The sequence below is a fragment of the Nicotiana sylvestris genome, chromosome 5 (genome assembly GCF_000393655.2).
Source record: "Nicotiana sylvestris chromosome 5, ASM39365v2, whole genome shotgun sequence".
In the NCBI taxonomy this organism is placed as follows: domain Eukaryota; kingdom Viridiplantae; phylum Streptophyta; class Magnoliopsida; order Solanales; family Solanaceae; genus Nicotiana; species Nicotiana sylvestris.
Window position 1 is genome coordinate 73,735,295 of NC_091061.1, and position 13,504 is coordinate 73,748,798.

Below are 13,504 nucleotides of genomic sequence, written 5' to 3' on the forward strand. Positions count from 1 at the left end.
AAGAAAAATCCTACTTCTGATGAATTGATACAAAAAAGCAAAAAAGATAACTTTTTAAACTAAAAAGAAATATTCTCTGGTGCTACACAGCTAAAAATGTAATCAAAGCGCACACGCCAATTGTTGAAGATGATTGGTGAGAGAAACTCTGACTTTTCTCTACTCATCCTCCACCCCCTCATTTGGTGTTAGCAAGGAATGAACCCAGAACCAATTCCATCCCATACATCCATTCCCCCAAAATCACCTGATCAAGTCACTGATTCCCGATCATCACCAGTATCTTCTAGTCAAGTAACTCCCAATTATCCTTCGTTACTAAAATAACTACACCTATTAATCCTAATATTGCTTTATTGGATTACACTGAACCAATGAGAAAGGATTCCACCCAGGAACTCCTATCATCAAAGTTCATGCATATTTCTTTATCAAATGAAGATAGGCAGCGTATGTACTCACCCTGGCAATTCTCTCTCATAATCAAACTTCTTGGTAAAAGAGTGGTCCATCAATATCTAAAGAAAAAGATCCAAGATCTTTGAAAACCAACTGAAACATTCTCATTAATTGACCTGGGGTCAGAATTCTATGTGGTTAAATTTACTAAAAAAGAAAATATGGCAAAAGCCTTACAACAAGCCCCATGGTTTATCAATGGTCATTACCTCTCCGTTAGAAGATGGGAACCAAACTTTGTAGCTAGCCAAACTAGGGAATTATACTCCGCTGTTTGGGTTCGTTTACCACAGCAACCTACTGAGTTCTATGATGGAATAGTGCTTGGGAAAATTGGAAACTCAATTGAAAAGCTACTGCGTATAGATGCTTGCACTAGCTCAACAATTAGAAGGAGGTATGCGAGGTTGTGTGTGCAGGTTCCATTAGATCAACCGGTCCAAAAAGCAATCCAAATTAGTACCCATCTACAACAACTAGTCTATGAAGGTGAAATTTTTTTGTGCAAGGTCTGTGGTCGATTGGGCCACACTGCATCCTCATGCACCTACCCTAACATAAGGATAGCACAACAGAACCAAATAGGACCATGGGAGATAGCATTCACTTCAACAAACACGGGACAATCCACTGAGGAGCAGTGGCAAACAGTGTCCTTCCCAAAAGGTCACAGAATTAACAGAAATGCTATCACCCCTCCAAGGAGCAAAAATGCAGGCAACCAAGCAGGTATCAGTATCAATAATTTTACTGCAAAACCAGGTAAATCTCTAAATACCCAGAAATTAGCTTTTAAACCTAAGTATCCTTGTAATTCGAAGAAAGATAAATTAGAGGATTCAAATCTCTTTATTAGTCATCAAAACATTCCTACTGTGACTCCTACAATTGCTATCCAAACTACTAATAAATTCTCTTCATTACTGACTAATAGCAATGATTTACCTAAGGAAGCAGAATCTGCTAGTATGGATTTGGAAGAAATTCCCCATCTCTGTTACCCCCCATATTGATAAGCCACGTGGCAATTCAGTCTCATGCAATACCACTTCCAATAAAACAACAGTGTATCTCCCATAGCCACTCCCCTTCCCATAGAAGCAGAAGCAATGGAACAAAGCATGCACACTCCAAACCCTATATCTACTAATCAATCATTGCTTCACAAGTTCCCACTTCCTACTGCCTCTACAACTTCCAATCTGCAATATGAATCCACCACCCCCTTTCATTTGAAGGAGAATAACACTAAATCAGTTACCCCCTCACTATCGTCCATCAATACTATCAAGAATGAACAACCACGTACCAAATCCAAACCTTCCAATCTATGTCGCCAATACCCTACCCCAAGACACCAACCAACGACATGGTTGGAAGAGGGACTTCAGGGACAAGCTGTCTTTTTCATAGTGAACATACAGAACCAGGAATTTCTCTTTGTTCTACAAAACCCCCAAATACTAGCCCAACTAATTTCGGAGGGGTTGAGGCTAGCCATGTCCAACTACATCAATCACGTTTGGGTGATGAATGTCCTCGATCCAATTGCCCTAGCATTGGCTCCAGCCTTACTCCACAATATGCAAGCCCATTGAAATCTTCCACACCACTACAACCCATTGCAGAATATGCAGCTTCTTTACCAACTTCCCTTCTTTGCTCCGCAAGATCAAAACAACCCCCCTTTGATCCATGCATGACAACCCCTGCCTTAGCACTTCCCACTACCAGTGGACATTCATCACTCACAACCTCCCCATCACAATGTACCCGTATAAGAAGAGGAAGGAGTAGTAGAACAAGAGCAGATCATTCCACCACTGAACATCACATCATTCACAGAAATTTTAAACCTCCATGCAGTCAAGATCATGCTGTTTCAGGTAATGGAGGACAAGAAGTTTGTGTGCAAGTGCCCGTAAGAACTGTACAAATGTTCACTAGACATCAGGTCTCCACTAAACGAGGCAGTAGGAAACTTCGCAGTAATATTAAGTCCATCAGTGAAGGGCAGTGTTCTCCAACATCCACACCTCGATCCCTTAATGAATAGACTTCCTAACTTTATAATTTGGAATATCAGGGGTAGAAATAATGATGAATTTAAGCGGCACTTTAGGGATTTAAAAAATACACACAGCCTTTCCCTAGTCGCTCTCATAGAAACACGCATGACCAACCACATTAGCCTCCGAGATGAGTTCAATTTTTCTAACATGGTGGAGATTCCTGCTCAAGGCCAATCAGCTGGTATTGCTATCCTTTGGAATGACTCTCATGTTCAGCTTAGTCATATTCGTCTTGATGGGAAGGAAATACATGCAATGATACATGTATCCTTGGTTATTTAGTATGGTTTATGCTAGCACTAATGCTCACATTAGGTCACAGCTTAGGGCAAATCTGAAAACTATTGCTAATAATTATAAGAGCATGTGGTTCCTACGTGGGACTTTAACGAGATTGTGAGTCAACAAGATAAATGGGGAGGAAGGCCTATAAATCGTAATAGAGCCTCTAGGTTTCTATCGTGTATCAACCACTGCCATTTTATAGATCTTGGTTATAAGGGGTCTAAGTATACATGGTCCAACCATAGATTTAATCGTACTGATATAGTTTTGGAAAGGCTGGATAGATGTTTTATTAATGATCAATGACTTGAATATTATCCAAATGCTTTTGTTACTCATTTACCAGACTTATTCTGACCATACCCCCCTCCTCATTTCCTTGTCACAGTATACTAGGCTTCACACTAATCGCATTTTTAAACTTGAAACTTATTGGTTCCATCACCCTAATTTTACTAATTTAGTTAGAGAAACTTGGAATGGTCAGAATTTAACCAATGCAACCAATCTCTTCACGAATAAAGTTAAGGATTGGGCAGCTCAAAAGTTTGGTGATGTTATTAGGAAAAAAAAATAAAATTCTTGCACGACTTAGTGGGATCCAAAAATCCATGAATTATCCTAATAGTATTTTCCTAAAAAATTTGGAACAAGCCCTCACAAACGAGTATAGTGCTCTTTTAAAAATAGAAGAGAATCACTGGAAGATTCGCTCCCGTATTAATTGGCTTAGTGAAGGGGATGCTAGTACCAAATTTTTCCATATAAGTGTCCTTAATAGGAGAAGGAAAAATTGAATCTCTTTCTTCAAGGATGCACACAATAATTGGATAAATGATCCTGACCAAATCCTCCAACACACTTTAAATTATTTTCAATCAATATACCAGACAAATCAGGACTCCTCAAGTTGGATAAATAACCAACATACACTGCATTCATCTAGTAATATTGATTTATCAACACTAGACAAGCCTTTACAAAATTTTGAAAATATTAGAGCTATTTTCTCTTTCAAACCTTTTAAAGCTCCTGGACTGGACGGGTTACATCCTTTTTTTATCAGAAGTATTGGCATATTATCAAACATGCTATTTATGATCACTGCCACTCTATTTTTGACAACTATACTATCCCTGATCATATTAATACTACCTTCCTTTGTTTAATACCAAAATTCCCTAATGCTAATGAACTAAAGTATTTCAGGCCTATTGGGCTCTGTAATACCTCATACAAAATCATTACTAAAATAATTGTCAATCGTTTGAAACCCTTTTTAGATAACCTCATAGGCCCTTTTCAATCAAGTTTTCTCAAATTAAGACGTGCGGCTGATAATGCTATCAACATTCAGGAAATTATCCATCATTACACCAAGATTAAAGGAAAAAAGGCCAAAATGCTTCTGAATATTGATTTGGAAAAAGCTTTTGATCGTCTGGAATGGTCATTTATTCGTAGAGCTCTCCACTACTTTCATTTCCCTCCAAAAATCACCAAGCTCATCATGTCTTGTATTACTACCTCTAGTGTGGCTGTGCTAGTCAATGGATCTCAAACGGAGTTTTTTAAGCCATCTAGGGGCATTAGACAAGGTGACCCTATGTCACCCTATATATTTATTCTTTGTATCGAACTTTTATCCATGCTTATCAATCACCAAGTTGATCTAGCCTTATGGGATCCTATTAAAATAACTCCTCAAGGACCTACCCTTTCCCATTTATTCTTTGCGGACGATTTACCTTAATGGTTGTAGCTAATGAAAAGAGTGCTTCCACTATTAAATGTTGTCTTGATTATTTTAGCAAGTTGTCAGGGCAACAAATAAATTTCTCAAAATCAAAGCTCCTCTTCTCTAAAAATTGTCATGCTTCCTAATAAAATTCAGTATCCTCTATCCTAAACTTCAAGGTTAGTAATACTTTTGGAAAATATCTTGGCTTTCCAATCCTAAATACTAATCCCAAACTAAGGGATTACAATTTAATTTTAGATAACCTTAACAAAAGGCTCAATAGCTGGAAAACCCAATTTCTTTCCTTGGCTCGGAGAGCCACCCTCATTCAAACAACACTCAATTCTCTCTCAAATCACATCATGAAATACACTATGCTGCCAAAAAAAACTCATCGGCAAATTGATAAAATCCAACGAGATTTTCTTTGGGGTAGTACTTTCAGTTCAAAGAAAAATTCATTATATAAAATGGGATACTGTTACATTGCCTAAAAAAGACGGGGGTATGGGAATACATAAATCCCTCGACAAGAACAAAGTTGCTCTCACAAGTCTTACTTGGCGTCTCCTTAATCACCCCCACACTACCTGGGAAACCTTGCTTAAAAATACAATGATCGATATGCAAATGCGTCTCACTCCTTCATTTGGAAAAACATTCTTATAGGGTGGAACATTTGCAAAAACGCTACTGCATGGCATATTGGGGATGGTTCCCACGTAAATTTTTGGCATGCAAATTGGTTACGATGCAATAAAACCCTAAGAAGCATGCTTCATGGTCCATTGACTCCTCAAGAGTCAAACATCAAGGTTTCCCCTATTCTCTTTAATGGGACATGGGACCTCTCACACATTTCCTTCGAGTTGCCTCCCTAAATCCTACCTCAAATGCATTCTGTCCACTCTAATGGTAATATGAATCACACAGATATACCACTCTGGGGCCCCACCACATATGGGATTTTCACTACAAAGTCAGTATATCCATTTGTTGCGGCCAATGTAGTACGCACCCATAACAAAGACTTCCAGTGGCTTTGGGAACTCAAAACTTGGAATAAGCTGAAATATTTCCTGTGGCAATGCTACCATGACAGACTTCCTACGAAAGTCTTTCTGAATCATATTGGCGTAGCCACTCCCTTATATTGCCCAGTATGCCCCACTATAAAAGAAACTTCTATTCACATTTTTCTGATGTGCCCCACAGCAAAACAGTTATGGGAAGCCCTAGGGGTCAACACTCATCCAATTCATTCTCTCTCTACTCATTGGATGGATGGATTATATAAACAGAAACCGCTTACTATCTACCCTTCTTTAACGTGGAACTGCCTATTCTCATTTGCTCTTTGGCTTCCATGGCTTAATCGGAATAAAAATACCTTTCACAACCTTTGCAACTCAGTAGATAGCAATATGGTTATAACAAGAGCCATGGAGTATCTACACTGTAGTCATCAATTGCAACAAAATAGATAGCCACTATCAGTAGCTACCACATGGGAACCCCCTGATGTACAACAACTAAAGCTCAATATTGATGGGGCCTTTAAAAAAGATTTGAAGTAAGTGGAATAGGAGGGGTTATCAGAGACTAAAATGGGGACTGGGTTATAGGTTTTAGTAAAACTACTAATGACCCTTTCCCTCTCTACATCGAGCTTGAAGCACTATGCCATGGACTAGAGCTTGCAGCAAGTCATCAATTCAGCAAGCTACAAATTGAGACTGACTCGACTGATATACCTCAACAAATTGAATCAAACTCATCACCACTATATAATACCCTTCTTTATAAATGCAGGTACTGGCTGAAGACGTTGGGGAATCCAACTATCCTACACAATTTCAGGGAAGGCAACAACATAGCGCATAAGCTGGCACAGCAGGGAGCTCAGCAAGCCAACATTAACCAGATATATCTAGAAGTACCGGACTATCTCAAGCAAGCTGTGGGTATTGACAAAGGACTCACAGTTACTACTACTACTACTACTACTACTACTACTACTACTACTACACCAAAAATTTAATATGTCCTCATTTATTACATACAATTCAAAGATTAATACACAATCACATAAATACAAATATGCAAAGGAATAGAAAATTTGTTTATCTTAAATAGTCAATAAGAATTGCACAATTGAAGAGGGCGGGGGGAGGGGGAGGGGGGGTTGAAACAATACTTGAGGCAGTGAGTATCGATGTAAGAGTTTTGTTCCAAAAAAAGAATATTTTAAGGATAAAATAGTAAAAATCATGGTCAAACTTAAAGTGTTTATAAGCTAAAAATTCATAAGCTGACTTTTGGCTTATTTTTGACTTATAAACACTTGACTTATAAGTACTTTTAACTTTACCAAACGCGTAGATAAGCCAAAAAGTACTTATAAGCTAGTTTGATCAGCTTATAAGCTTAGCCAAATACCCTCTAATTTAATAAGACCTTATTCATTATAATAAATTGCATACAATTGAATCATTAGAAAAAAGGACAAAATTTGAAGCAAAAGAAATCCAAATCTAAGGAGAGGACAACAATCATAGAGTAATCTTCAATCTCGTGGAAGTTCTTTTCATATTGGTTGTACACTTATATGATACATCTGTTGCAGCCGTATCTCATAAAGAAGAGGAACGAAATAATTGAATTGCATTTAAAGGTACGGCAACTTATGGACAGAACTCAAAACACGTATCGTACAATTTGACCATTCTTTGGAGGTCAAATTGTACGATACGGATTGTAATATTATCTATCCATATATGTACGTCTATTTATTTATATTATATTAAAGTACTACAACGGTTCCTAACAAAATATTATTTATCTTTTTTATTATTTTAAATAAAGTTTAGACTAAATAAAATAATTATTTAATAATTTTTTAATATATAGGAGTTGAAAATTCATTAACATTTAATTAATAATTTTTTTCTTATTTAGACTATGTACCTAAAATTTAAGAATTTAAAATCGATTAAATTTTTGCCTTAAATAAATATTTAAAAAGCTAATGTTTTGCAATGTAAGTACAAAAATAGTAGACGTTCTTTTGAAGTAGTTTCTGCAATTACGTGACATCCTAATGGTACTCCAATTGTTTCATGATTAACAAAATAATTTTTTTTTTTAACATCAATTTGTAATATGTCCAAATGCAATTTTAATTTTTATGTCCAAACACAGTTTTAATTTTCAAATACCTTTTTCACTTGAAAACAAAATTTACTTTTTTGAAATTTTACAATTCTTATGTACAAACGCTCACCAAAATTATAAACTATTACATATATATAAGAAAATAATATTTTACTTTTTTTAAAATTTTGTCTTCTTCAATCAAACTAGACTATTATAAAAGCACGAAAATTGATCGACCATTTCTTTTAAAAAATAAATTTTATATTCGACAAAATAATCGTTTAATTAGTACTTTCTAATATTTAGGACGTTAAATTAACTAAATTTTTGACTATTAAATTATTTCTATTTGAACTATATAGGAACTCCTAATATTTAGGAATGTAATTATTGAAAGATTACTTATATAAGTAGAGTAAGTTATTTTTCACAAGAATTCCTAAGATAAGAAATTGTTGTTTCACTAGAACAATAATAATCTAGGTGACATTACCAAGAGATGCAAACTTAAAGCAAATTGTACAGAAATCGTTCTCAGGAGCTCACAATTATTTTCAGATTGCTGAAATATGATGATTTAAGGTTATTAATGTTAAAAATATTAGTTATTTTAAGCTATTTTTAAAAAAAATGTTAATAAAACATTTTCAGAAAATGTTGTCATAGTGTTTTGTAGTGCCACGTCTTAAAATTTCATCAGAGCCGTGATTACGCCTAAGACCGCTTGCTAGGCAAGCCAACAATAATTATGCGAAAATAGACTTCAATAATAATGAGAAGTAACCTCATGTAGCGGAATGGTATAAACAAATGAAGTCTAAATGTCAACACAACTGAAATCCACCCAAAATCTGGTGTCACTGAATGCATGAGCTTTATAGAATAAGAAAATACAAGTCTTAATTAATATAATATTATCCGAAAGACTAAATAATGTTAACATGAAATAAGAAAGGGACTTCAAGGCCTCGAATGAAACGATAGGGCTACCTCGAAATCTCCAAGCCAATTCGGGTACTACTCACTGGCAACCGCCTATCATTAATACCTGGATCTGCACATGAAGTGAAGAGTATAGTATGAGTATAACCGACCCATATAGTCAATAAATAGAAAGTTTAACCACGGGCTAAACGCAGTGACGAGCTTGGCAAGTTTCGATGCTCACTTTTCACAAATAGCTACAAATATAACCGAAGAGTAATAACATATAAAGAAAAACACTTAAATAATAACTAGACCAACTTGACATAATAGGAAGAAAAATAGGCATACTTTTCAAATATAACAGTCAAGGCATCAAATTCCATAGAATTCACTTAGGTAGGTATTTGTGTCACGACCCAAACCACCAATCGGTCGTGATGGTGCCTAATTCACTTGCTAGGCAAGCCAAGCATAACAAAACAAATTATAAATACTAAATTAACAAAAATGGCACAAGTCTAAGGCCAAATAACATAAACAACAACGTCTATAAAAAAAGAATCCCCCAGAACTGGTAAATACAGAGTTATGATCTCTAAAATGAAAATATAAGTTTGAAATAGCAATAACAGTACTGCCTAGAGCGGGAACTCTTTAACCTGGCAAAATATACATAAAGAAATAAAAAAATGGGGGGGGTGGGGGAGGGAGTCGTGGTCTATGGTGAGTTTTTTTCTTAGATAGAATAAATAGAAAAGGGGTGCTTGCATTGTGATTTTCGTAGTTGCAAGAATTAATTTTTTCGAGAAAAGGGCCCCACAAGTTTTGAATTCGCCGCTAGGGGAATTCACACGAAAGGTAATGAGGAATTCTCAATGAAAAAAGTGCTCTCTGAGCCTCCAAGACTGTGGTCAAAATGCAGCTCTACCTCGCCTCTCGAATAACTCAGCAAGCAAAACTTCGCTACTAGTGGCTTAGTCCAACACCTAAATATGCACAATTAAGTACAGAGTATAGTATGAATACAACCGACCTCATGTACTCAACAAGTATCATAACTAACCTCGGCAAGGTAAAAGAAGTAAGAATTATAAATGATACCTGCTAATCACATGTACAATTCATGAATTTAACAAGTACAGAACAATAATACGAGTGAGTTATAAATCCCAGAAAGAACCACCTTAGCTCACATAATTTCTTAGCATACTCTGCTCAGCCAACAATCCATCATATAAAGGAGATATGCAAATAAATCAGGTAAACAATCAAGGAAATTGCAAGAAAAGATGAAATACAATACCCAAATCAAATATTGACTAGACTTTCCTCAGAATCTCAATACTCATACCAAACCACTGATCGGTTTTTCTCAATCCGTGTGTATACTATCAAGAAAAAATATGAGAGAGTGACACTAGGGGGGATGGATCCATAACCACACGTTACATGGAATAGTCATATGCAAATAATTATAATATGCCCGGCATAGTCATAGGCTCAATATCACAATACGCCCGGCGTGATCACAATCTCAATATCATAATCCACCTGGCGTGGTCATATGTTCAATACCATAATATGCCCAACATGGTGACATGCTCAATATCATAAACCACATGATGCTGTCACATGCTACCAGTCCAAATCATATCACACGGAAAGAAAATATACAAGAATACATGTATACGATCAATGAATATCAGATTTCATACTCTTGGACTGATATAAGTGACATGCTAAGGTATATGCACGTGCAAAGTGTATTGTCATAGCTCAAATCAAGCAAATTCATCACGAAAGTAACAATTATCAAGTTCAATCAAGAGATTAACCTCTATGTAACCTCAAATATGGTTCAAATAGCTCATAACGGGGTTATAAATATAAGAAACATCACAGCATAAAGCTTAGCAACCAATTCAAGCATATTCTAGCCTAAGCACTACCCCGAGCATGAATAATACCTCAGTGCACACACATGGGCTCAATCCCGTACATGTGCGCCACCCATAGCACGTAGCTATAATAAATAATTCTGAAAACTAGTGCCTTAACCAAGTTTAGGTAAGAAACTTACCTCAAGCAAGCCAAATCAATCCTCTAATTAGTCTTTTCCGAGTGAATCAACATCCGGACGACTTGAATCAATCTAAAATAACTTAATATCATCAATAAAAGTCACCGGAAATGATTCCAAATGATAACGCTGAGATCTTTAACCAAAATGAAAAAGTCAACCCACAAAGTCAACCTCGGACCCGCACCCCGAATTTCGACAAAACATATAAATTCTGAACATCTATTTCCTTACAAGTCCAAATATATCTGTTTCATCCAATTCCAACCTCAAATCAACCCTCAAATAATCAAATCTCACTCTCCAAAATCATAGCCCACAACCCCCCAAATCCCACCTTTAATTCATGTAAATTAGGTGTAATAATCTACGGGTAATCAATATCTAACACCAAAGTTGAGTAAAGACCACTTACCTCTTCAATTATGATGAAAAACCCTCCAAAATTTGCCTCCAACCGACCTCCACTGCTTTAAAAATGAGTTAAATGATCAAACCCTCGATATTAATATTCTATCCAACAAAACTGCATCTGCGGTCCTCTGTGCCGCACCTACGATACCGCATCTGTAGAAGATCCATCACAGATGTGGAAGTCACTTACTTCCCAACTAGCCGCTTCTGCGGACCCCAAGCCGCATCTACAGCTCCACTTCTGCAGAAGCTCATACGCACCTGCGCTCCATGGTCCGCATCTGCAGACTTCCTCTGCCAGCCTCCTTCTTTGCATATATGGTAAAAAGGCCACACCTGTAGCTCCGCATCTTAGCCAAGCCTCCCGTAGGTGCAAAAACGTCAGGAGCCTTGAATCTTCAGCAATACAACTAAGTCCAAAAATGGGTCAAACACAATCTCAAATACACCCGAGGACCTTGGAACCCCGTCCAATCATACCAACCAATCCGAAAAGGTGGCACAGACTTACCCGAGGCCTCAAACAATACCAAACTACAAATAACACCTCCATTCAAGCCTAAGTAAACTAATGAACTTTTAACTTCTAAAACTCGTGCAGAACTATATCAAATCAATTCGGAATAACCTCAGCAATTCCCAAATGACACAAAGGACATATTTCAACTTTTGAAACTACAATCTGAATACGATATCAACAAAGTCAACTCTCAGTTAAACCTATGAACCTTCCAAACCTTTAACTTTCTAACTTTCTCCCAAAAGCACAAAACTAACCTACAGACCTCCAAATCTAAATCCGTACATACTCCTAAGTCCAAAATCATCATATAAAGCCATTGGAACCATCAAAACTCCATTCTGAAGTCGTCTATACATAAGTTAAATTCCAGTCAACTCTTATAACTTAAGCTTCCAACCATGGAACTAAGTGTCCTAATTCACTCTGAAACTTTCCCGAAATCAAACTAACCACCCCGACAAATCCTGTAATCACAAATACACATATGTAAATCATAAAATTGGGGGTACAAGGCTAAAATACTCCAAACGACCGGCTGGGTCATTATATTTTTTCCCTCTTAAACAAACAATCATTCTCGAATGAATCTAGAATCATATATGGAGTCTCAAAAAAATGAGGATATCTACTCCGCATCTCCTGCTCAGTCTCTCAAGTAGCCTCTTTGACCGGCTGACGTCTCCAATGAACCTTCACCGATTCTATATTCTTCGACCTCAACTTTAAAAATTGTCGATCCAATATGGCAAGCGACTCCACGTTAGAAGTCAAATCCATATCCAACCGCACCATGCTAAAGTACAAAACATATGACGGATCCCAATAATACTTACGGAGCATAGAAACATAAAACACTAGGTGAACTCCCGATATACTAGGTGGAAATGCAAGTCTGTATGCCACATCTCCAACTCTCTCAAGAACCTCAAAAGGACCAATATACCTAGGGCTCAACTTGCTCTTCCTTCCAAGCCTCATCATGCCCTTCATTGGCAAATATCTAAGTAGAACTTTCTTACCCCGCATATATGCAACATCACGAGCCCTCTTGTTAGCATAACTCTTCTGCCTGGATTCTGTTGCACGAAGCTGCTCTTAAATTAACTTCACCTTCTCCAAATAATCACAAACCAAATTAGTTCCCAACAACCTAGCCTCCCCAGGCTCAAACCAACCACCAAAGAAAGACATCGTCTCCCACATAAGGCCTTAAAATTAATGACACATGTTCGTAATATGTCCTCCAAAATCTGAATAGTGCGCTCGGAATGCCTACCCGTCTGAGGATGAAATGTCGTACCCAGCTTGACTTGTGTGCCCAACTCATGCTGCACTGCTCTCCAAAAAATGCAGTGTAAACTACGTATCTTGATTCAAGATTATAGATAAGAAAACACAATGAAGGCGAATAATCTCCCGAATATAAATGCGGGCCAGCTGCTTTGAAGAATAGGTAGTCATGATTGGAATGAAGTGTGTAGACTTGGTCTGTCTATCCACAATGACCCACACTGAATCGAATCTCCTCAAGGTTCATGGATGCCCAACTACAAAATCCATAGTGATACTCTCCCACTCCATTCCATACTATCAAGCCTCTGAAGCAAACCACCGGGTCTCCGATACTCGTACTTCACCTACTGACAATTCAAACACCAAGAAATATACTTAATAATATCTTTATTCATCCTCCGCCACCAATAGTGCTACCTCAAATCATGGTTCATCTTCACACCCTCCGGATGAATGGAATACCGCAAACTATGGGCCTTCTCAATTTAACTCTCGCAACCCACCCACATTTGGAATGGATATCCAATCCCGCAGCTTCAATACCCCGACATATC